The sequence below is a fragment of the Pan troglodytes genome, chromosome 5 (genome assembly GCF_028858775.2).
Source record: "Pan troglodytes isolate AG18354 chromosome 5, NHGRI_mPanTro3-v2.0_pri, whole genome shotgun sequence".
NCBI lineage: Eukaryota > Metazoa > Chordata > Mammalia > Primates > Hominidae > Pan > Pan troglodytes.
In genome coordinates this window covers 179,340,106-179,364,145 of record NC_072403.2, presented here as the reverse complement: position 1 = coordinate 179,364,145, position 24,040 = coordinate 179,340,106, and the positions used below count along the sequence as shown (strand labels likewise).

Sequence of the window (24,040 nt, the reverse complement as noted above, 5' to 3'; positions counted from 1 at the left end):
AAACACAAATGCAGGACCCGCTGTACAAAAAACAGGAAAAAGTGCCATTATTGGCCGGGCCCGGTGGCTCACGCCTGTAATCCCAGCACTTTGGGAGACCGAGGCAGGTGGATCACGAGGTCAGGAGATAGAGACCATCCTGGCCAACACGGTGAAACCCTGTCTCTACTAAAAATACAAAAAAAAAAAAAAAAAAAAAGAGCCAGGCATGGTGGCGGGCGCCTGTAGTCCCAGCTACTGGGAAGGCTGAGGCAGGAGAATGGCGTGAACCCAGGAGGCGGAGCTGGCAGTGAGCCGAGATTGTGCCACTGCACTCTAGCCTGGGCGACAGAGCAAGACTCTGTCTCAAAAAATAAATAAATAAATAAAAATTTTTAAAAAGTGCCATTATGGTAGTAAAATATAAAGCTTTTTCCTTCCCTCTGCAGTCTCTTTCCCTACTTTTCATTGGGTTCCTTTATTTGCCACATTGTCATTCTAAGAAGGAAAATTAAAAATTATTAGTCAACTTATTTTGTGCAATGCCAATTTCAAATGCAAATATAGGACCATTTATCTCATTTGCAAAATCACCAAAATTTCTCAATTTGCAGTTCGTAGCTTGTACATGTTTTCTTCTTATCAGAACAGTGAGGCGCTACACAAAACTCCCTCAACTGTATCCACTACAGCTCCTGATCCAAGACTGGGTCTCTGGGCGTCGCTCACCGTGGTTCCCTCAGCACAGAGCCATGATGTTCTGGCCAGCACGGGCGCCTCACTTGCCCACGTAAGCCGTGCACAGCCTGCCTGTTCCGCCGGTCTCCAGCCACGCTCATCTCGCTGGGTTTTCCCAGACTGCTCACCTCTCAGCCTCGCTACGGCTGCCCACACATTCCTCTCTCATTCACACATTGGGGCCCCTCCAGCTGCTTCGTCCTGGTCCCAGTGGGCCACCAGGTAAAAGTGTCACACTTGTAAATGTTCAATTCATGCAAATTCACATTTAAAGTTTGTTTACTCTGTCCCTGCACAAAAGCTTTATTTTAAAGTTACACGATTAGACAGAAGTGGACCTTTGTCCTGGCTGAGGCCCTCCCATGGGTACCCACCCCCTGAATGGCTGATGCAAGAGGGCAACAGTGTTGACTGAATTCAGGCAGTTTCAGGCCACAGCCAACTGGGGAGACAGCAATGAGTGATGAACCGTCGGGGTCCTCTATGCCGCGCCGTGAAACCTGAACTAACCGGACAAGTTTATCCAGAGCTGGACACGACCCTTTGGGGGCCAGGTGGCATGGTGGTTACCATTGGCCTAGCGGTCAGGCCCAGCTTCAGCCTGTGGCTTCCCTGGCTACTGGCTATGGGACCTGGGACCGGACACTGAGGCTGATTAAGGTTTTCACCTCAAACACGCTTATGGTTGTGTGTACCAAGAGGGTGACGTAAACCAGACAGCAAGTGCCTGGTGCACAGCGAGCGATTAATAAAAGGGGGTGTGTGTGTGTGTGAGATCCATATATGTACACATACACTTATTTTAATTTAGGAAAAACTGCTTTCTTTCTCTCTCCTCTCTCTCTCTCTGTCTTTCTCTCTCTCTCTCTCTCTCTCTCTCTCTTGCTCTCTCTTCTCTCTCTCATTCTCTTCTTTCCTTCACAGGGTCTCCCTGTGTCAGACAGGCTGGAATGCAGTGGTGCAATCATGGCTCACTGCAGCCTCAACCTCCTGGGCTCAAGAGATCCTCTGACCTCAGCCTCCCAAGTAGCTTGGACTACAGGCTTGCAACACTATATCTGGCTTTATTATTATTATTACTATTTTGTAGAAATAGGTCCTCACTATGCTGCCTAGGCCAGTCTCCAACTCCTGAGCTAAAGAGAGCCTCACTCCTTGGCCTCCCAAAGTGCCGGATTGACAGGCAGGAACCACTGTGCCCAGCCCCCACACACATTTTTTAGTCATCACTGATGGGGTTTGGTCCTGGGTGTGTTGCTGGGCCTGACGGGAAGTTCCTCAACAGGTTCCTGATGCGAAACCCCGCGGATCTCCCTTGAAAGGGGGCACCCAGTTTCTGGGTTACTCTAAGCTCTGAGACAGACCTCTGCGTTTCTTCCCTTCTGCTATCACCTTGTTGAAGAGGGCCCTGCTCTGAAGGCTGCCAGAGGCGCCTGGGCCTGCGGAGATACCTGCTCCCGGCACGTCTCGGAAGCAAAGGCCGTGCACGGCCACTCAGGTCACCTGTGCGGACTCTGTCCCTGGTAGGAGTCCTCCCGTGCGTCCGGGAGCCGGTGCCATAGCTTGTCTCTGACCGAACGCCCACTGGCAGAGGTGTAGAAGGAGGAGCTCTTACAGTGTGACTGCAGTCCAGGTCCAGCCAGAGAGAGACTTCATCTTCCTTATGACTGTGGGACTCAAGTACATCTGTCATTACGTGGAGGCTTGATCGACAGGCTCAGCCGCCCTGGTGTTCTGACTCTTGTTCCACTCACTGCACGAAATGAAGCTGGCGGAATATTGCTACAAAAGAATGATCGTGGCAGGAGGCGGGGTAGAGCAATGTCAGGTCACGGCGCGTCTTGCACCGAAATATTAAGGCAGTTGTAATGATCTTTGTCTCACAGAAATGAACAAAGTGATGAAGGAGGCTCAGAGAAAGGCAGCTGAGAAGAGCAACAAGGTAGAAAGGCTGACTTAAAGTAGAGAAATAAAAATTCATCCAGCACCTCCCAAGGTCGGACATTGGTCAAGAAACGCCCAAATAGCTCAGGTCATTTAACTTTGCTCAAATTCCTCAAGGCAGGTATCACGACTCCTCCTGCTTTAGAGGTGAGAATGCCAAGGCTCCCGAGGGCTGAGTAAGGAGCCCTGGTTTGTCTGAGTGCAGCTAACACAACAGGTGCTAAAGCCCAATCTTCAGGGTCTTAATCCAACAGAAGTTAACTTTCGCTTAGAAAAAGTTCAGCACCAGAGTTCCTGGTGGATAAGCGACTTCCCACAAGGTCATTCCTGGGCCGTCTCTGTGTCTCCCCACCCTGTCCACCTCTGAGGGCTTCCAGTCCTCAGAAGGTTCTAGATCCATTCTGCATGGATCGCACGGCCCCACTGCTTGTTTCCATTGCTTAGCCCAACAGGAAAGGCTGGGATTGGAGGTCGCCTTGCACCCAGGATGGAAGGGAAGTGCGTTTGGTGAACACATAGCGCCCAGGCCACCCACCCAAAGCCGCACAGCTCCAGCAGCAGCCTACAGTCTGACACGGGCCAAGCAGCGAAGTCCAACCTCATGCTTTCTCTGACTTGAGTTTTCTGAACCTCAGAGTCCTCTCCTATAGAATGGAGAACACGTCTCCTTCACAGGATTGCTAGGATAATGAGCAGAGAAATGCCTGTGGAGGAGACTTCTGGACACTTAGTTATGGACAGGGCACCAGGAGAAAGGGTGGTGCTGGAGTGTCTCCTTAGCTCTCAGAGATCATCACGAAGAGGGTGCCTCCTGCTTCCGGCCCATGGCAGAGTGTGTCCGAGAGGCCGCCTCTCACCTCCCTCCCTGGCCTCGCACACGCAGTCGGGACTGGACTTCTGATGGCAATTCAGTGACGCACAATCGAAAACCAGCAGGGCGGAACAGGAGATGGAAGCAAACTAAGCTACCGTTTCACTAACTTCACAGAGGAGCCTGACACAGAAAAATGTATACATTGTTTGCCTTAAAGTGAACAATAGGGAATAGCTATCGTATCTTCAAAGCAGCTTTCCAAGATCAAATCCGTCGCATCCGGAATGCGTTTCTTTGATCTTGGAACCTCCAGGAGTGGCCAGGCTCCCCCACAGATCACACGCAGCGTTGCCTAGAAGCCGGTAGCTCTCCCGTAGGATGCTGGGAAGCAGCCAGCTGTTCATATGGGAGTGTCAGCGTGCGTTCCTTTGTCAACGTCCTGCAAGAAAGAAAAGGTAAGAACGTCAGCGATGGCTCCACTGACTGATTAAGGCAAAGAAAGTCGCCACTGTGCGTGATCACCCAGGCTACGCTGGACAGAAACAGGGCATTTGCCCAAGTCCCCAGCAGCTGTCTTTGTTTCCCACTTCGATTTGCTAATGGGCAATGGGGCTGGAGCTCACTCTGCTCCTTCAGGGAGTGGCTTGGCGACCAGGTCAGACTTCAGTGTCTCCAGGAGCCTGTGAACCTGGTGCAAGGCTCTTCAGAGTCAGGGAGGGTGGCACACGGTCTTCAGACACAGAACTGAGGCTGTCAGTGGTGGGGAGTAAGTGAAAAATCCCTCAGGCCCTGCACTGTGTCCACACATGTTATTAATCTTAGCAATGTGGCCCAGAGAACGCAAGCTCTTTCAGCCTCTGCCCAGGGGCAGCCCAGGAAGCCGTCAGGGATGAATGATTCCCTTCCCTTCCCAAGAACCTGAGATGGGCGCAATTACCTCCATGGCTGATAACCACTGTTCTAATCCCATGCTTGACTTAAAATCATCGTATTTCAGACTTAAGAAGTCTAGACCCAGCTGATTAATCAGCCTTTCCCAGGAGCCATCTGTGGGGTAGGATCAGAAGAACCCCGGAAATTTTCTGCCCACTGGGAAGATTTCATTTCACTGCTATCTTTCAGGGATGTCCTAGAGAGGGGCCGTAGTGCTGCAGCTGTCCACTTTTGGGTGGTGCCTGCATATCATGCAGAACCATCTGTGAACCAGGCCCTAGCCTTCTCTTCCTCTGTCAACTGATCACAGGGAACTCCCCATGAGGCCAACAGTGCAGGCTGGGGGAGAGAAGGCAGGGTGGCAGGAGTGGAGACCATAAGCATTTTAGCCACTTCCTCGTGTAACTTACTTGTGCCTTCAGGACCTGCTTAAGCCCGATTACGTATATACCACTTCCATTTGATGCTGGAACACTGCTGTGCACGACCCACTTTATGGCGATGGGTCAGAAAGCACCCAGTTCATGATGGGCAGTTCAGGTCGCATGGTGACTTGCTGACCCATAGTCCAATGTTCAGTTTCCACCAAAGCCCAGTAACAGGCCAAGAGCTGTCTCTCAAAAGGAGAGCAGTTATCTGCAGAAGATGGCAGGGCCCTGGCCCAGAGTGACAAACCCAAATGAGAAGTGTGTTGCCTCCATAATCCACACCTTCTTAAAATGAGTTGTCCGTTTGTAACCCACTAAATTCTGTGGGGAATTGTCCCCATCAACTTTTTATAAAGCATTAATGATGTCACCATTATTCCACCCAAGCTTCACCATAAATCTAATGCTTTTTCTTGCTTTCATTTTAGCAGAGTTCGTGTTGCTCTGATAGAGGCTTTTTTCAAACTGATGTCTTATCCTTCTTAGTACTTCAAATTAGATCCTATTCAGACGTGTTATAACAAGTTAGTATGAATTTATTTTTCTGCAAAAAAGTTGATATCCATGCACTTTTTTTTTTTTTTGGAGACAGTCTCGCTCTGTCGCCCAGGCTGGAGTGCAGTGGTGCGATCTCAGCTCACTGCAAGCTCCACCTCCCGGGTTCACGCCATTCTCCTGCCTCAGCCTCCTGAGTAGCTGGGACTACAGGTACCCGCCACCACGCCTGGCTAATTTTTTTGTATTTTTAGTAGACAGGGGTTTCACCGTGTTAGCCAGGATGGCCTCGATTTCCTGACCTCGTGATCTGCCCGCCTCAGCCTCCCAAAGTGCTGGGATTACAGGCGTGAGCCACCGCGCCCAGCCTTCCATGCACTATTTTTTTATAATATGTATTTTCCATGAATTTTTTGAAGTCCTCTTGTATGTCTTCCTACAAAAAAATAAAATGTAACTCAGTGCATTTGCCAACCTACCAAGGAAAAACATAGAGGCCTAAAATGTGACCCCCTGCAATGATCTGATCAGGGAATAGTCATATTTAAAAGGTAAATGTGAAAGTCAACTGAGTTGAAATTTGAATGAAAGCTTTTCAATATGCTAATTATTTTAATTCCCACGTCTCCTGAAATCCAGTGTAAAGGCAGTTTGTGCGGACACCAAAAAAAAATTGTACAACACAGAGGAATGGAGAAAACGCCATCCTGCTTTGTGTGGGACCGCTGACAGAGGAGGGGTGCTGGTCTGCCTTCTCTGTGAGCTGAGCTTTGGGTACTGCACCATCCTGCTTTGTGTGAGGCTGTTGACGGAGGAGCGGTGCTGGTCTCCCTTTTCTGTGAGCTGAGCTTTGGGTACCATGCCATCCTTTGCGTGCAGGGCTGCTGACGGAGGAGGGGTGCTGGTCTGCCTTCTCTGTGAGCTGAGCTTTGGGTACTGCACCATCCTGCTTTGTGTGAGGCTGTTGACGGAGGAGGGGTGCTGGTTTGCCCTCCCTGTGAGCTGAGCCTTGGGTACTGCACCATCCTGCTTTGTGTGAGGCTGTTGACGGAGGAGGGGTGCTGGTTTGCCCTCCCTGTGAGCTGAGCCTTGGGTACCCTGCCTGCATAGTACATATGCCTGAAGCTCACTGCTTCCAAAGAAACCTGATTCCAACAGGCTTCTGGGTCTCGTTGCAGTTTTTAGAGTGGTATTTTTGGCCTCCCTTCTGAGGCTGAAAATGTGCCCGGAGAACAGATGGGTGAGATCTTCCTCATTAGCTGGGATGGATTTACATTGAAAGGCATTTGTAAAGTTGCTCATCATTAGCAATATAACAGAAAAGATCTTGACAAGTATTCAGAATGCAGCCTGACAGCCTCATCTAATAAAGGCAGGAAATGAGGGTGGAAGGGAGGGAGGAAGGAAGATACTTGAAGTGTAGCTAAATGTAATCCCTTGTGTAAAGACTAGATGACCCCATCTTAGAAAACAGTGTCCATGCCATCAGAGACCTGTGCTGTGTCTGTCAACCAGCAGCAAGCAGAAGGCAGACAAAGGGAGATCTCCCAGCCCAGGGCAGGAAAATAAGATGCTAGAAACAAAAAGTAAAATCTAAGCCTCTAAACTGTCTGAGTGGAGCCCCATCTGTGCCAAAGGGACCCCACAGAAATCTGAAACACTGAATTCCTGGCCATGATGGGAAGGGGAGTCAGACACACCTTGTTATGCCTCCCCCGCCACTTTTGAAGTTTAGAAACAACTGACCAATATTAACATGAAAATAGAGACCATTAGACTGACAAAACCCACTCTTAGTGGTAATAAGATGCCAGATTCCAACCTGACTGTGGTGTAGTGCTCTGAGAGCTGCCCCTTGTGAGACTTCATCTACATAGCAAGAACCTTGGCTTCTACAACCCCCCCTGAAAGGAGCCGGGCACATTCCTCAGCCCCGGGCTCAAAACAAACAAGCCCAGTACAAACACATCCCATCCTCCCATCCCACCACATATCGCCATATATCTCTCAAACTTCCTGAGCCCAGTACAAACACCACCAGGAAAGTCTCCGATAAGGGGACAGCCGTTCAAAGTTTTACTGAAAGAGCGGGAACCAAAAGAATTCCTTTGTTCCCCTGTAACTTTCAGGCTATAAAAAGCAAACACTCGCATTGTTCAAGGCCCTCTTGTATGCTGTGGAATGGAGGGACCAGGTTCGAACTTGTAGTAAAGATCCTTGCCGCTTGGCTTTGACTCTGGACTCTGGTGGTCTTCTTTGGGGAACAAATGGTCTGGGCATAACATCTGGGGGCCCGTCTGGGATTCCCCAAGCCCACCAGACCCCTGGTCAACAGATCTGCTAGGATCGATCTACTGATAGGTGAGCTGGCTCATCTCTGTTTGTCTGTCTGTGTCTGTTCTGAATCCGAATCTGTGACTCGCGAGGTCTGAAACTGGAGCTGGCACAGTCCTGGCGGACGTGCTATAGGACGGCCAGCAGAGACCGGTGGGAGACGTCCCCTGGCTCTCATCTGACCTATATTGCAATCTGAGCTGCCCCGGTTTGGCGGGCAGCAGCTGTCTCTGATCTGAGCTGCCCCGGTTGGGCGGGCAGCAGCTGTCTCTGATCTGAGCTGCCCCGGTTTGGCGGGCAGCAGCCGTCTCTGATCTGGGCTGCCCCAGCGCGATCGTGATCCAGGCAGCTAACTCTGACCCAGGCTTCCGGTGCGCGCTTGCGATCTGAACTGCCCCGGTTTGGCGGGCAGCAGCTGTCCCTGATCTGGGCTGCCCCAGCGCGACCGCGATCCAGGCAGCTAACTCTGACCCGGGCTTCTGGTGCACACTTGCGATCTGAACTGCCCTGGTTTGGCGGGCAGCAGCTGTCTCTGATCTGGGCTGCCCCAGCGCGACTGTGATCCAGGCAGCTAACTCTGACCCGGGCTTCCAGTGCACGCTTGCGATCTGAACTGCCCCGGTTTGGCGGGCAGCAGCTGTCTCTGATCTGGGCTGCCCCAGCGCGACCGCGATCCAGGCAGCTAACTCTGACCAGGGCTGCCAAAGTGCGCCTGCGATTAGATATCATTAATAAGTCAGATCAGATTTCCTTTACAGGGATTCAAACCCACATTCCTTTACAGGAAGAGACTACAAATTATTACAGGATGGGTAATACCCAGAGCACTCCTCTATCTCTCCTTACGAGTAATTTCAAAGAAGTTAGAGCAAGGGGCCATGATCTTGGTATAGAAATCAGGAAAGGAAAGCTAATTACTCTGTGTCGCTCCGAATGGCCTTCCTTTGATGTGGGGTGGCCGCCCGAAGGGACCTTCCGACTTGCTGTCATCACTAGGGTAAAGTCCAAGATTTTCCTACCTGGGCGTGCGGGCCACTTAGATCAAATCCCATATATCCTCATATGGCAGGACCTTGTTGAGAACCCGCCTCCTTGGCTGTCCCCTTTCCAATTAGCCTCTGAACCCTGTAAGGCACTGGTTGCTCGACCACTAAAATCCAAGCAACCAACTGCCCCCCCCATCCTGTTCTACCTGACAGCGGGGACCCACTGTTCACAGAACCCCCTCCGTACCCCTCCGGGCCCCAGGCCCCAGCCCCCCTGGCTGAGCTGCGGGAGGGAGCAGGCGGACGGGAGGCGGCCGGCACTCACGGGCCCGCTGAAAGGGAAAGTAACTTTGAAGGGCCGGTGGGGCGGACGTGAGGGCGCACTTCGCGGACTAGCCCCCCTCAGCCGCCTGACTCCATGGTGGCTTTACCCCTTTGGGAAATAGGACCCCCAGATGACACAGGAATCCCCAGGCTCCAGTACTGGCCATTCTCCACCAGTGATCTGTGTAACTGGAAAACTCAGAGTGCTCGGTTTTCAGACAACCCCAAAGATTTACTGGCTTTACTGGATAGTGTCATGTTCACCCACCAGCCCACTTGGGATGATTGTCAGCAGCTCCTCCGAACCTTGTTCACCACGGAAGAGCGAGAGAGAATACAGATAGAAGCTAGAAAGCTGGTCCCGGGGGACGACGGTCAACCGACTGCCAACCCCGACCTCATAAACGCAACCTTTCCTCTGACCAGGCCGGCGTGGGACTACAACACGGCAGAAGGTAGGGGACGGCTACACCTTTATCGCCAGACTCTAATGGCAGGTCTCCGGGCAGCTGCTCGCAAGCCCACTAATTTGGCTAAAGTATATTCTATTCTGCAGGGAAAGACAGAGAGCCCAGCTACCTACTTAGAAAGATTAATGGAAGCTTTTAGACAGTACACCCCCATAGATCCAGAGGCTCCAGGAAGTCAGGCAGCTGTTGTAATGTCTTTCGTAAATCAGGCAGCCCCAGATATTAAGAGAAAACTCCAGAAATTAGAAGACTTGGAGGGAAAGCGGATTCAGGACCTCCTTCAGATAGCCCAGCGGGTTTACAATAACAGAGATACTCCAGAGGAAAAACAATTTAAGGCCACTGAAAAAATGACCAAGGTCCTGGCAGCAGTGGTACAGAAAGAGCATCTACAGCCAGAGTACACCCAACCTAGGCGGCCCCCACCCTGGCATGATAATCTGAGCAAAGTCCAATGTGCCTACTGTAAGGGGGCTGGCCACTGGGTAAGAGACTGCCCCAAAAAGAAACAACGAGGACAGGGACCCCCTAGGTCTACACCCGTACTAGTCACTCAAGATGAATACTAGGGAAGACAGGGTTCAGACCCCCTCCCTGAACCTAGGGTAACTTTGCAAGTGGAGGGGTCCCCAGTCCAGTTCTTGGTCGATACGGGAGCACAGCACTCGGTCTTAGTTCCTGTCAAAGAAGTTAGACCCAGTGGCTGCCGGGTGGCCCCCTTGTCTCCGAATGATTGCGGTCACGGCTCTGATGGTGCAAGATGCTGATAAACTTGTCATAGGGCAAGAATTGCGGGTCGTTACTCCACATGCCATCGAAGGTGTACTCAAACAGCCACCTAATCGATGGATGAGTAACGCCCGGCTCACACACTACCAAGGACTACTACTAAATCCTCTCAGGATAATTTTCCTGCCCCCAACGACCTTAAACCCTGCCTCGCTGCTGCCCAACCCGGACCTGGACGCCCCACTCCATGACTGCACCGAGATACTAGCTCAGGTGCACAGAGTTCGAGAAGACCTGCAGGACCGCCCACTTCCTGACGCCGACCTCGTCTGTTCACTGATGGGAGCAGCTTCATGCATCAAGGCCAGAGGTACGCTGGAGCGGCAGTAACTTCAGAGACTGAGGTAATCTGGGCGGAACCCCTGCCCCCGGGGACATCGGCCCAGAAGGCCAAACTGATAGCGCTCACCAAAGCTCTTACCTTAGGGGCAGGGAAAAAGCTGACAGTATATACAGACAGCCGATATGCTTTTGCAACGGCGCATATACATGGGGCCATTTACAGGGAGCGAGGGTTACTGACGGCTGAAGGAAAAGAGATAAAAAACAAGCAAGAGATCCTAGCCCTGCTAACAGCCCTATGGAGGCCAGAAAAATTAGCCATTGTACATTGCCCAGGGCATCAGAAACTAACTACTCCAACTGCTCAAGGCAACTTTCTGGCAGACCAAACTGCAAGGAATGTGGCGAAGGCTCCCAGCCAACTCCTTGTACTCCAGCTCCCTGACCCAGGCCCCCGGGACTTGCCATATTTCCCTGAATATTCAGAACAAGATCTCCAGTGGATTGACAAACTTCCCCTGAAACAAATCCAGAATGGGTGGTGGACTGATACTAATGACCAAACCATCCTACCAGAAAAATTAGGACAACAGGTGTTAGAACACATCCACCGAACCACCCACCTGGGGGCCCGGCGGATGATAGACCTGATCAGACGCTCCAAGCTCAAAATCAGACATATAGCTAAGACGGCCAGCAGTATCGTGACAAGTTGCAAAGTCTGCCAGCTTAACAACGCATACCCCCAATCTCAAGCTGCAGCAGGAACAAGGCTCAGGGGAACCAGGCCCGGTATCTACTGGGAAGTAGATTTTACTGAAATAAAGCCAGGAAAGTACGGGTACCGGTACTTACTTGTCTTTGTAGATACTTTTTCAGGGTGGACTGAAGCATTCCCAACCAAAAGAGAAACTGCTCAGGTCGTAGCAAAGAAAATTCTGGAAGATATCCTTCCCAAGTATGGCTTCCCCATCCAGATAACGTCAGATAATAGGCCCGCTTTCGTCGCTAAAGTAAGTCAGGACTTGGCTTCCATCCTTAGGGCAAATTGGAAACTACATTGCGCTTACAGGCCCCAGAGTTCAGGACAGGTAGAAAAGATGAATCAGACCTTAAAAGAGACCTTAACTAAATTGACTATAAAGACTGGCGCTAATTAGGTAGTCCTTCTCCCCTATGCTCTGTTCCAGGCCCGTAATACCCCTTACAAACTAGGCCTCACCCCTTACGAAATCATGTATGGCAGACCTCCACCCCTGGTTCCTAGCTTAAAAGATGACCTGCTTAAGTCTGAAACAGAAAATGTCTCTGAATTCTTATTTTCCTTACAAGCCTTACAGAAAATTCACCAAGAAATCTAGCCCAAGCTAAGAGAGCTATATGAGACCAGTCCCCCACCGACACCCCATCCGTACCAGCCAGGAGACTGGGTCCTGGTTAAGCGACACCGACAAGAGACCCTAGAGCCCAGGTAGAAAGGACCACTCCAAGTACTCCTGACCACACCCACTGCCCTGAAAGTAGAAGGCATTGCGTCGTAGATCCACTACACCCACGTCAAGCCAGTGGACCCAACCTCCGACCTTCTGAGGCCAATCACGGCGGCGGCGGCTGAAGCACCGGACACGTGGACTGTGGACAGAGCTAAGAACAACCTCTTAAAACTCACCCTGCTCCGGCAGCATAACTCACTGCAAACATGCAGTTAAGTAGTCTAACTCTAACATTAGTCGCCCTAGTGGCCGCTGGGGAAAACATAAAGCCAGCTCCTAATCCCTTTGTCTGGAGATTCTGGCTTTATAAAAACCAAACCCACCCTAGGCAACCTCATAAGCCCAGGAAATTAGTGGCCAGTGCAGATTGCCCCTCCTCAGGGTGCAATAGCCCAATTTTACTAAATTTTACCGATTTCCCAGTAGCCAAACCAGTGGCACCAATAATATGCTTCAAGTATGATCAGACTGAATACAATTGTAAGCACTATTGGTGGCACCAAAGTGCCGGCTGCCCTTATAACTATTGTAACATCCATAAATACCAATGGTGAGGTGGAGAAGAACAGATAGATCCCAGATGGCCCTTCCATCGCAGACGAGATAGAGACCTTTCATATACATGGATAGTTAGAGACCCCTGGAACTCCCGCTGGACCACGCCTCAACACAGGGCTGTATACTACTCCTCCGCCTCCACATGGCCTAGCAGTCACCTCTATCTGTGGCGAGGTCTAGTGCAGGTACGGCCCCTGGTCCATAGAAATATCCAGCGACAAGAAAACCGCCTGACACAAGATTTACATCCTTTTTCCTGGTTAAAATTATTGCAAGAAGGATTAGAACTTGCCAACCTTACAGGACTTCACAGCCTGTCTGGCTGCTTTCTATGTGCCACTCTAAGGCGTCCACCGCTAACCGCTGTCCCCCTGCCATAAGGATCATCCACCTCTGCCCAAGCTAACAACCACCAAAACCTCTCATATGCCCCATCCCTAATGTGCCACTATACCTAAACCCCAGTCAAGAGAAGTTTCCCTACTGTTTCTCAGGAACTAATTCCAGCCTCTGCAACATCACTGCAACGCCCCCTAACATCACCTTAAGGGCTCCGTCAGGCATATTCTTCTGGTGTAATGGAACATTATCTAAAAACCTATCAAGCCCCTCTGTTACCAACCTACTGTGTCTTCCTGTCACATTAGTTCCCCAGTTAACTCTACTTACTGCCGGCGAGTTCCTAAGGTATACCGGTAACTGGACTAGTGCTGTTATTCACCCAGACCCTAGACCAAGACCTGCACGAGACATATTTCTCCCCCTCATTGCAGGAATCTCCCTCACCGCATCCTTCATGGCGGCCGGACTGGCTGGGGGAGCCCTAGGTCACACCCTTATAAAAAGTAACAAGCTGTACCAACAATTTGCCGTTGCTATGGAGAAGTCAGCTGAGTCCCTTGCCTCCCTCCAGCGGCAGCTCACGTCCCTAGCACAGGTAACCTTGCAGAACCGGAGGGCCTTAGACCTACTCACTGCTGAAAAAGGGGGAACGTGTATGTTTCTAAAGGAAGACTGTTGTTTCTACATAAATGAATCAGGACTCGTAGAAGACCGAGTCCAACAGTTACGCAAGTTAAGCACAGAAGTAAGAACACGGCAGTTTGCTTCAGCTGCAGACCAATGGTGGAACTCATCTATGTTTTCTCTGTTAGCCCCCTTCCTTGGACCCCTGCTGAGTCTACTATTTCTGCTTACCGTAGGACCTTGTGTTGTTACCAGAATTTTGCAGTTCGTTAAAAAAAAGTTTAACATGTACAACTCACAGTCCTCAGAGCCCAATACCAACCTGTAAACGCTGAAACAGAATCAGACTTATAAGACCCAAGATTGGCTCTAAAAAATACCTGAAAAGAAAGGGGGGGAATGAAAAGAGCCAGGCACATTCCTCAGCCCCGGGCTCAAAACAAACAAGCCCAGTACAAACACATCCCATCCTCCCATCCCACCACATATCACCATATATCTCTTAAACTTCCCCCGGGCTCAAAACAAACAAGCCCAGTACAAACACCACCAGGAAAGTCTCTGATAAGAGGACAGATGAGAGGACAGCCGTTCAAAGTTTTACTGAAAGAGTGGGAACCAAAAGAATTCCTTTGTTCCCCTGTAACTTTCAGGCTATAAAAAAGCAAACACTCGCATTGTTCGGGGCCCTTTTGTATGCGGTGGAATGGAAGGACCAGGTTCGAACTTGTAGTAAAGATTCTTGCCGCTTGGCTTTGACTCTGGACTCTGGTGGTCTTCTCTGGAGAACAAACGGTCTAGGCATAACAATATATAGACATAGATCGATCGATCTATCTATCTATCTATCTATCTATCTATCTATCTATCTATATTTATCTTCTGCCCTGTCTAGTAGTGATTTTTACTGGCTTCTTTCTCCTGTAAAAAATTTGAAAATAAATAAATAAAAAAGTTTTCTTTCCATTTGCAATTCATTTCAAAATTCCTTTACTCCATATAAATTTGTATTGTTTTCACTTTTCCTTTAAACTATTTCTAACATCTGCCTAGTTCCCGTCTATCATATGTGTAAAATAAAATCTTTAAGAGTTGTGTATTTTAATATCTTGGTGCAAGTCATTGTTTTACCTTTTTCTGAAAATTATCTTTCAGATAATATATAAAGAACATGCTGTACTGTTTAGATTTTTTTTCAATTTTGCAAGCGACCGGAATTGTATTATTACCCAAATCAATGTTCCTGAGCATTTGGTGAGCAGAATTTTTAAGGGAAACTTGGTGGGTGCGGGGGAAGCCAGTGAGCTGGGAGCGCTGATTGGTCAGGGATGAAATCACAGGGAGTCAAAGCTGTCTTCTTTCACCGAGGCAGATCCTGGGTGGGGGCCACAAGTCAGATGAGCCAGTTTATCCATCTGGGTGGTGTCAGCTGATCTATCAAGCGCAGGGTCTGCAAAATAGCTCAAGCACTAAGCTTAGGAGCAGTTTAGGGAGGGTCAGAATCTTGTACCCTCCAGCTACATGACTCCTCAACCATGATTTCTTATCTCGTGGTTATTGTTAGCCCTACAAAGGCAATTTAGTCTTCAGGCAAGAAGGAGGTCTGCTTTGGGAAAAGGCTGTTACCATCTTTGATTTAAACTATAAACTAAGTTCCTCCCAAAGTTAATTCAGCCTCAGTCCAAGAATGGACAAGGACAGCTTGCAGGTTAGAAGCAAGATGGAGTCGATCAAGTTAGATTTCTTTCACTGTCTCAGTCATAATTTTGCAAAGGTAGTTTCAATCCCTCCCTTTGTGTTTTATAACACCTTAATCTTGAGGTTAGCCTATGAAGATGGGAAAAGGCTGCGGATCGCTCTGGCGTCTTCCTGCTGACAGAGGGCGTAGTGGGAATGGGAGTGAACCCCAAGGTGAGAGGAGTGAACCCCAAGGTGAGAGGAGTGAACCCCAAGGTGAGAGGAGTGAACCAATTTGCTGCTGTCTGGGCGACGCATGCAGGTCTGGCTGGGCTTCCAAACCTTGCATGGCAAAAGCATTAGTACCCTCATCTATACTTTCAGTACAGTATTTAACTGAACAGTGTACCATAAGGTAAATAATGAGTCCTAGGATGAGCAGTACAATTCCCAGTTTTAAAAGCAATGATTAGAAAGCATGAGTTTGGGGACTTCTAACCCACAAAGAATTTAGGATTTAATCCAAACTGCAGAAAAAAACTCAATAACAGCTAACAACAGGTGTACTATAGCTTTCTTTTGAAATATAATTTTTCTCTCTTCAGTCCCCATTTTTATTAAAAGCAAATCATGATAGAACGGATTCGTTTACAAAATCAACTTTAGTCTTCTTGTACTTGGCCTGATCATTTGCAGCAAGAATAATTATTTTTCACTTAGGCTCTTTTTAATGGGCTTTGATGGAATTCTGTTCCATGAGGAATCCCACATATGACTTTTTAAAAGCCGAGCCCAGCTATCGGTTTGTACCCTCAAATAACTATGAGTTGGGTAAATTCCTCTCCTCTTGAGGCCCAAAGGTAACTTGGGGTTATCTAAGTGACATTCATTACTTACCACAGGTCAGGAACCTTGTACAGGAACTGCATAGATGAGGTATGAGGTCAGATTCCCCAAGAGACTTACATCTGATTATAAACTGCCAAAGCAAGACGAAATGTCTGTGTATGATAGAAGTCTTAAGATAGCCACTACTAAAGCTACAATTGACTAGGAATTTTGTTTACTTCTGTGGCATACAACAATTTTGTATAAAAATTATAATTATTAACACACTAAATTATATCAGAATTATAGAACTTTCCCATAATTTTGAAACACATACTAATAACATATCTATACAGATACAGTCCAAAGACAACCAAACACTATTCACTCTTCTATTTGAAAGTTTTTTTCTCTATTCTAATGTCACAATCTCCAGGTTATTAATCAGAAATCTGCATTGAAGAGCCCCTGTTACATTTTATAGCTGATTACAAAACCATCCTTTAAAGAGGACTGGCCGGGCACAGTGGCTCACACCTGTAATCCCAGCACTTTGGGGGACCGAGGTGAGTGGATCACCTGAGGTGAGGAGTTCGAGACCAGCCTAGCCACCATGGTGAAACCCCCGTCTCTACTAATAATACAAAAATTAGCCAAGCGTGGTGGCACCCACCTGTAATCCCAGCTGCTCAGGAGGCTGAGGCAGGAGAATCGCTTGAACCCGGGAGGCAGAGGTTGCAGTCAGCCAAGATCGTGTCATTGCACTCCAGCCTGGGCGACAAGAGTATAAGAGTGAAACTCCATCTCCAAAAAAAAAAAAAAAGAAAAAAGGAGGACCAAAATGAGACAACAATTGCCTGTGGATGACAAAACATTTTAGGGCAGCCACAGTAAAGACACAATTGGCAAGGAAATTCGTTACCTCTGTGGCACACAGTCATTTAACATAATAATTATAATTATTACTGATAACATATACTAAGTCATATTAGATTATAGGTGTTTTACATAATTTTGAAATATGTGTCAATAACATATTTGCACAAATATAGCCCAAAGAAAGCCAAACACCATGTCATATTTGACAATGCTTTCTGTATGATTTTTATACCAAATAAGCCAAATGTCATTTTTGGACTTTAAAGAACCTAATATCTAAAAGGTTAAAAAGAGACATAATTTATAATTTGATTTTGGAACGTTTGTCAAATATCAAAGGTTTAAAACACTGGATATCACAAAATAGCATCCCAGGTCACCATAAGTCATCCATTTGGCCAAAATGATAGCTCCAAAAATTTTAAAAAGGAAAAATCTTTACTCTGATAGAGGAGACTTAGCTTTCCAACAAGACCCAGTAAAGATAGCATGAGGCCAACTGAGTCTGTCTTTTCTCTCTCCTCCCTTTTCCCTGCCACTTACCTAAAAGAGGAAAGAAAACCCTTTCATTATCCTTTAATATTACATAAAAATCGTCTTCAAAAGAGAAAACCAAATTTCATGTTTGCATTAGTGCATCTTTAATGCTAAAGCTAGTTTTTAAATAAAATTTTATATATCTGTCCAGTTTTAATTAGTTTGACCATAAGGTAAGATTTTCATGAACTTTTTAGAACCCTTTGCAATTTTCCATCAAACAGCAGATCAATTTTCTAAGCAAACCCTATTATTCGGACACATGGGCCCAGACGCTGGCCCTGTATCAGTATGGTTTTAGTGTTTTAACTTATGGAGAAAAGCTAAATAATTTCTTTCAAATCTTAGCCAATTTGTTTATACCCACAGAATTTTTTTTTTTTTTTTTTTTTTACAAATCAACCCTTTACAAACCCTTTTCACTTTGAGTAAGCCTTCGGTTTTATCCCATTACTCTTTTAGGTTAACACAATCTTTAAAACCCTCTGAACTAGACAAAATTACATTCCCTTTAACAGAAGCCATATTCCCATGCCTTCTTATAATCTTTTATCAAAAACACATTCCCTACACACCATGTATGTAAAGCTGTTTCTCCAGTGGTCTCAATGTTACATTGTTAATTCTTAGCAGCTTTTGTTTTTAGTGAAAACCCTGATGAGTAAGTGATTTTAATTACGTACTGGGTGGAGCCCAGGACATCAGACAGAAGAGAAAATGAGGTCTGAGTCTTTTCAGCATGGCCAGGGGCATGGCTCTCCACAGCTCCCCAGGCCTCCTCTGTCATCTAATCCTCCAAAGCAGGTAAACTGAACAATTTTTCCAAAGGAAACAGTTTGACCTTAAAGCATTTAGCAAATCTGATATCTGACCTTAATTTAGACCAAATACCTACATTTTCAAGACATGTTATTTTACCAGTAATCTTTAAAACTGTCTTTATTTCCAAAAGATTACTAAAGCCATTTGAACAAAAAGGCATTAAAGATTTTTTCTGTCAAAATATTTCATTTACATGCTTATTTTTCTAAGCCAATTATCAGAGCTCTTTTATATACAAACATCACACACCCAACACATATAAATACGCAGACAGAAATACAGAAGATTTAGCACTTGTAACATTTTTCATTTGCCAGTTTTCTTAATTGGATTACTGACTTCAGGGTGGAGCCCTTGAAGGAACAGAGTCAGGAAAGCGTGCAATTCTTGGGCCAAATAAGCAGGAACAGGTGAAGGCAAAGACAGATCCCCAAAGTTAAGGGTGCCATTTTATACTGGATCCTGAATCCTCAAAAGGAGGAAAATCCTACAGGAGAAGAGACAGTGCAATGCTTCTACGCGCATTTCATGGCAAGGCCACCCAAAGCCAATCAGCCCATCCCCCACGGGAGCTTCATCTCTCAGCTGAGGGTGGGGACGTTTCCATGTCTTCCAGGTGTCCACGAGCATTTGCTTCTCTGATCCAAGTGTGCAGTCAAGTATCCCTCCGTAACTACTGCTAGCCATCCCCTAAAGTATTTCCTACCTTGTTATTACACACCCAAGCTCTCTCGTAATGTGAAGTAATTTCTTAAAACCCCAAGAACTCAAAACTGTCAGATAACACAATGCAAAACAGAGCAGAGCTTTTGATTTTGAGAGGGATCTATCCGCTTTTAGTTCCTAGGGTTTCATGAGGAAAACAGAGCTTTTTTCCAAAACAGGGTCTATGGTGCCTCCTGTTTTTTTCAAGGAGTACCAGGCTACCAGAAGAGGACCTCTCACGTATGCATTAAGATTAGCAAGACAAAAAAATTGAGAAAAATAATTAAGTCGACGAGAAGAAAAAAACCTTTTTTCCAGAAAAACAAGATCCAAGAAGGGAACAACATAAATGCCTTTTAAATATACCTATAGCTTGTTTATCCACTTTTAATCAAGCTGACTTTTAATCAGAGCACTCTTAAAAAAAGTCCTTTTAAATTTCTTATTACCTAACTTTAGCCAGGCGGCCAATATTTCTGGCTTTTGAACTTTACCAAAGGTGACCTCCCAGGTGCTTCAAAGACATGGTAAGCAGTTTCTTTTTTACAAGATTTAGAATCTTCCCAAGGTAGTTCAGAGAAAGGAAAATCCAAGAGAAGAAATCAGAAACTCCCTGGGTCGGGGGGGGCGGGAAACAACTCAATAAATGGCAAAGTTACACAACTAACAAATCAGAAAGGAATAATTCCAGAAACCAAGAATTGAACCCAGGCCACCATCATCAAAAGGCAAAGCCTTAGCTACTGTGTTATGGCATTGAGCAGTTTTTATTGCTTTTCCCAGAAGGGTCCTAGAGAAGCCAATTTCAAGCTTGCCAAGGCTTTTAACTGGTCAAGAAAATTTTTAGGGCTATGACATGAACTCTAAAATTCCTATCCTCTAGATGGCGGAATCCAAGAGAAAGTGTCTACACATGGTCACAAGGTTAAGCTCTTAAGGACACAAAACAAGACAGAGATATTTCATCTGGTATTGGTTTCAGGAACCCACAGCAAAATTTGTAACTGACCAGTCTGCTGGGCTGGCTTGTAATGCAGGTTATGGGGTCCTAAACCCACATTCTAGCCTGTGCTATCCCTCTGTCCATTACAGAACACAGAAAGACAAATTCTCAGCACAAAGTACACCAGATTTGCTATAACCTGAGTAGTCTCACAAATCCCTTGTCTATTAATCAAACCCTTGCAGAAGGACAAATAGTGATGATTACCATTTACACAGACAGAGGAAGAGAGAGAGACCAGAAACTTGGCTGGTAAGAATTTCTTACCCTTTTTGCCAGCATACCAGGTTTCTGGGCTCCCTTTCTCTGCAGCTTCCAGAAGAATGGAGCAGCTCTGATGACCCTGCTCGCTAGTGCCATGGCTGTGGGGTTCAAATCACTTTACAAGAGAAAATCACCCCTTTCTGTGTTATGGAACCACAGACAAGATTCTTAATTTGCAAGATGCTGCCCAACAGGCTGCCTGGGGAACCCAATTAACATTTTCCATCCCAGCGAAATACACATAACAAAACAGACATGAATCACCTCATTCAGCACCCACTATCAGCCTGGCAAAGCCCAAACTTTCTCCCGTTGGTCTCTGTTGTCTTTGATCCACCCCAGGTGGGGCGGGATGACCTCCAAAGGGTAATTCACAATGGGGTCTCTGGGCAAGGCGAAGAGCACATAGTCACCCCGAGACAGGCCTGCTGAGCATTTTTCAGGGCTCACCGAATGTGACCAGACAAATAAGGAGGGTTCTCTGAGTTAGGCCTGCTGAACGTCCATCAGCAATTCCCTCTGAGATCCCCTCCACATATACAAACACACATAAAGACAAGATGAACACAGCGTCTTCCAAATCAGATCCCTAACCAAGAACTCCAAGAGTGTCCCTTCCAAACTGTCCTTCTATTCTCCATCTGAGAAATCTCCTCGAAATCTTCCTGATTGAGGAGAAGTCTCCCAAACCAAGACTCTTTCTACTAGTTAGAAAGAGCCAACTGAGGCTGGGCGCAGTGGCTCGCGCCTGTAATCCCAGCACTTTAAGAGGCCAAGGCAGGAGGATCACTTGAGGACAGAAGTTCGAGACCAGCCTGGCCAGTGTGGTAAAATCCCATCTCTACAAAAAATGCAAAAATTAGCTGGGCATGCTGGTGCCCACCTGTAGTGCCAGCTACTCAGGAGGCTGAGGCAGCAGAATCACTTGATCCCAACTCAGGAGGCAGAGGTTGCAGTGAGCCAAGATGGTGCCACTGCACTCCAGCCTGGGTGACAGAGGGAGACTCTGTCTCAAAAAATAAATATAAAAGAAAGAGCCAGCGGAGACCCCCAGGAGCCAAACTGAGACAGACACCCCGAATTGAGTTACAGACACAGACACCCCATGGTGGAGCTACAAGCCAACATCCCTCAGTGGGGCTACAGACACCCCACCAGAGGGTACAGAACCAGTCAGCAGAAGGAAGGAGGCATTGGCAATGCCTAGGATACTCACCAACCCAGACATCCTGCAATGGGGTTACAGACATATACCCCACCATGGGGCTACAGACAGACACCCTGTGATAGAGTTACAGTTAAGAGATGTCTCCCCAGGACTATAATTCTATTGCAATTAAATCCATGCATATTGCGTCAGCAGCGCCCCACCAGCAGAGAGAATACCACAATTAGCCCCTAGTCCGAGAGAACTACGTGGCCGCTTGATCTGGCCTCTGGATCCATCGCTGGAGAGGGGGCTACTGAACCATGGGCAGGCAGCCACAAGGGCAATCTCGGATGAGCCCACACATTTGTAACTGCCCAAGGGGTTCACCTTGCCCACTGCCTAGACAGAGCTGATTTATCAAGACAGGGGAATTGCAATAGAGAAAAAGTAATTTACACAGAGCCAGCTGTGCGGGAGAAGAGAGTTTTATTATTACTTAAATCAGTCTCTCTGTTTAGATTTTTAACCCATTGCTTATATTTTGTTCTATGTGAGTGAGAATGGGCTACTAGGAATAAGAAAATATATTCTTTCTTTGATTCAGTTGAGTATGACCGTAAACGAAGGGTGCAATACTCATGGAATTTTCCACCGAAAATTATGTGTATATTTGAAATCAAGCAGAGCAGTGCAACAGAAAAATCAACAAAGATGCCAGATCCTTATCCTTGGAGAATAAAAAAAGTAGGCATGTGTGAAAGAGATTAGGACTGCCTGACATATGATGGTTAGTTGAATTTAGTCTGAATTTCAGTGGAGTCCAGCTGGGAAAACAAGACTGCATGAAATACCTAGAAAACATTACCAGGCAATCCACAATTCACTGTGAGATTGTGTAATAAGCGATGTTCTTAAGGAAGTCCATGAGCGCAGGAAGGTATTTGCTTTGAGAGAATTCCAGTGCCCTTACTTCCTCTTCAGTTCCCGTCACTGGCCTTTGATTGATGTGTATTAGTTTGAGACTTCAAAACCCAATCTCATGTTTCAAGGTACAGATGTAACTGTACATTAGATACTCAAAAGCCGAGGATGAGGTCTCAGGATCAGCAAAGCTGGCCACCCGCCTTGAGAGCGGCTCCTACGCCCTGCAGGTGCCCCCTGATCTCAGGTGGTGCCTTCAAATCCTTTGTAGAGGCTGGGGGAGGGGAAAGAGGTGCACATTTGTTAACGAGAGGGAAAATGCTGTGTGCTTTCAAGGGAAAATGCTAAATTCATTTCAATAGCATATGAATTACTTGCTGTTAAGGAATAGGCACCCTTCATCTCAATAGAACCCTGTCTTTCAAAGCCTTCAATTTCGTATCCTTGAGGTTTCTCTTCAAAGAGGGCTGAGCACATTCACCCAGGCACTAGGAGGCCCTGTGCATTTTTTGTCCTGCTGTTTCCATGGATAATTTAAAAAGAATTATGAATATCTCAGTCCTTAGAGAGTCAAAGAGCCCCGAGGCCGCTCAGTCTAGGTCAGCTGGAGTGGCTCCCTTTGTGGGTCCCTTTGCTGGCTGAAACCTGGCCAGAGCTCGCGGGGGACAGCACCCTGTCTTATCATAAGTTCCTCAAATGATTGTTGTATAGTATAGACCAATGTATCACCTGCTGACGCTGGAGAGGGCACTGTGATTTTAAGATGAGCTGAAGCATGAAGTTTTACTGATTTGTTTTCATGTGGACATTGTTAGCCTGCAGGTCGTAATCTGTAGTAATGATTGTGACCTCTGAGTTGCATCCTCCAAAAGAAAGAAGACTACTCATTTAAACTCTCCTACAAAAACCTTTGGCCTTGTGACAGACTCCAGAATGCTCTCAACTCCGTGGGTATGTCTTCCCAAGTCCAACCTCACATTTGGCTTTCAGTAAACTTTGATAAAATTATTTCTGCCTCAACAGTCTTAATTTCAGCTGACAATCTCAAGTCCACCAGTGATGAGGGGAGCAAAGCAAAAGGACACAATTTGCACAGCATCTTATTGTTATGGGAGGAGAAGTGGCTGCCAACAGGACCCCAGGACAATGGGAATGCAGTTGGCTTCAGATAAGAGACAAAAATGAGGCTTCAGATGAAAGTTAACGCCTAGGATAACAGGCTGTGTGAGCGGGTTGTATTTGATGGGAATATTGAGTATGGGCCCATGATTGAGAACTCACAATTACAAGAAAAACTTTTTTTATAATGTACATTTGCTCTTTGTCAAAGTTATACTGTAAGGAAGTTGACATTATGATTTCAGAGTTCAAAAATATCAAACAAACTGGACTCAGTCATCTCTCTCACTGTATGTGAATAACAAAGAAAGAAAGAACTGGTGTAACAAACTATGACTCCACAGAGATCCAACAGTACCATTTCTTAGGAAGTCTAAACCAAAAAGTGTCTGAGGCTGGTCCCAATCAATGTAGAGGTTTATTCTGTCAAGTTTGAGGATGTGCCTGGGAAAAGGGAACACAAAACCACAGGAACATCTGTGATCTGTGCTTTTTCTTTTTCTCTTTTTCTTTTTCGAGATGGAGTTTTGCTCTTTTTGCCCAGGCTGGAGTGCAATGGCACAATCTCAGCTCACCGCGTCCTCCTCCTCCCGGATTCAAGT

The 24,040-nt window shown here is 46.8% G+C and overlaps 1 long non-coding RNA gene across 2 annotated transcripts; it reads right to left on the bottom strand.

The window, feature by feature from the left end:
* Nucleotides 1-1,000: 1,000 nt before the first annotated feature.
* Nucleotides 1,001-20,376, bottom strand: LOC107975397 (uncharacterized). 2 transcript variants are annotated; one of them, XR_008548736.2, is made up of 5 exons: nt 20,252-20,376; nt 16,712-16,809; nt 16,108-16,189; nt 14,763-14,983; nt 14,180-14,330 (listed from the first exon to the last, which is right to left on the bottom strand). It is a non-coding gene; the product is annotated as an uncharacterized LOC107975397 (long non-coding RNA). The 2 variants fall into 2 exon arrangements; XR_010158255.1 differs by lacking the exons at nt 14,180-14,330; nt 14,763-14,983 and adding an exon at nt 1,001-3,914.
* Between the last annotated feature and the right edge of the window lie 3,664 nt (nt 20,377-24,040).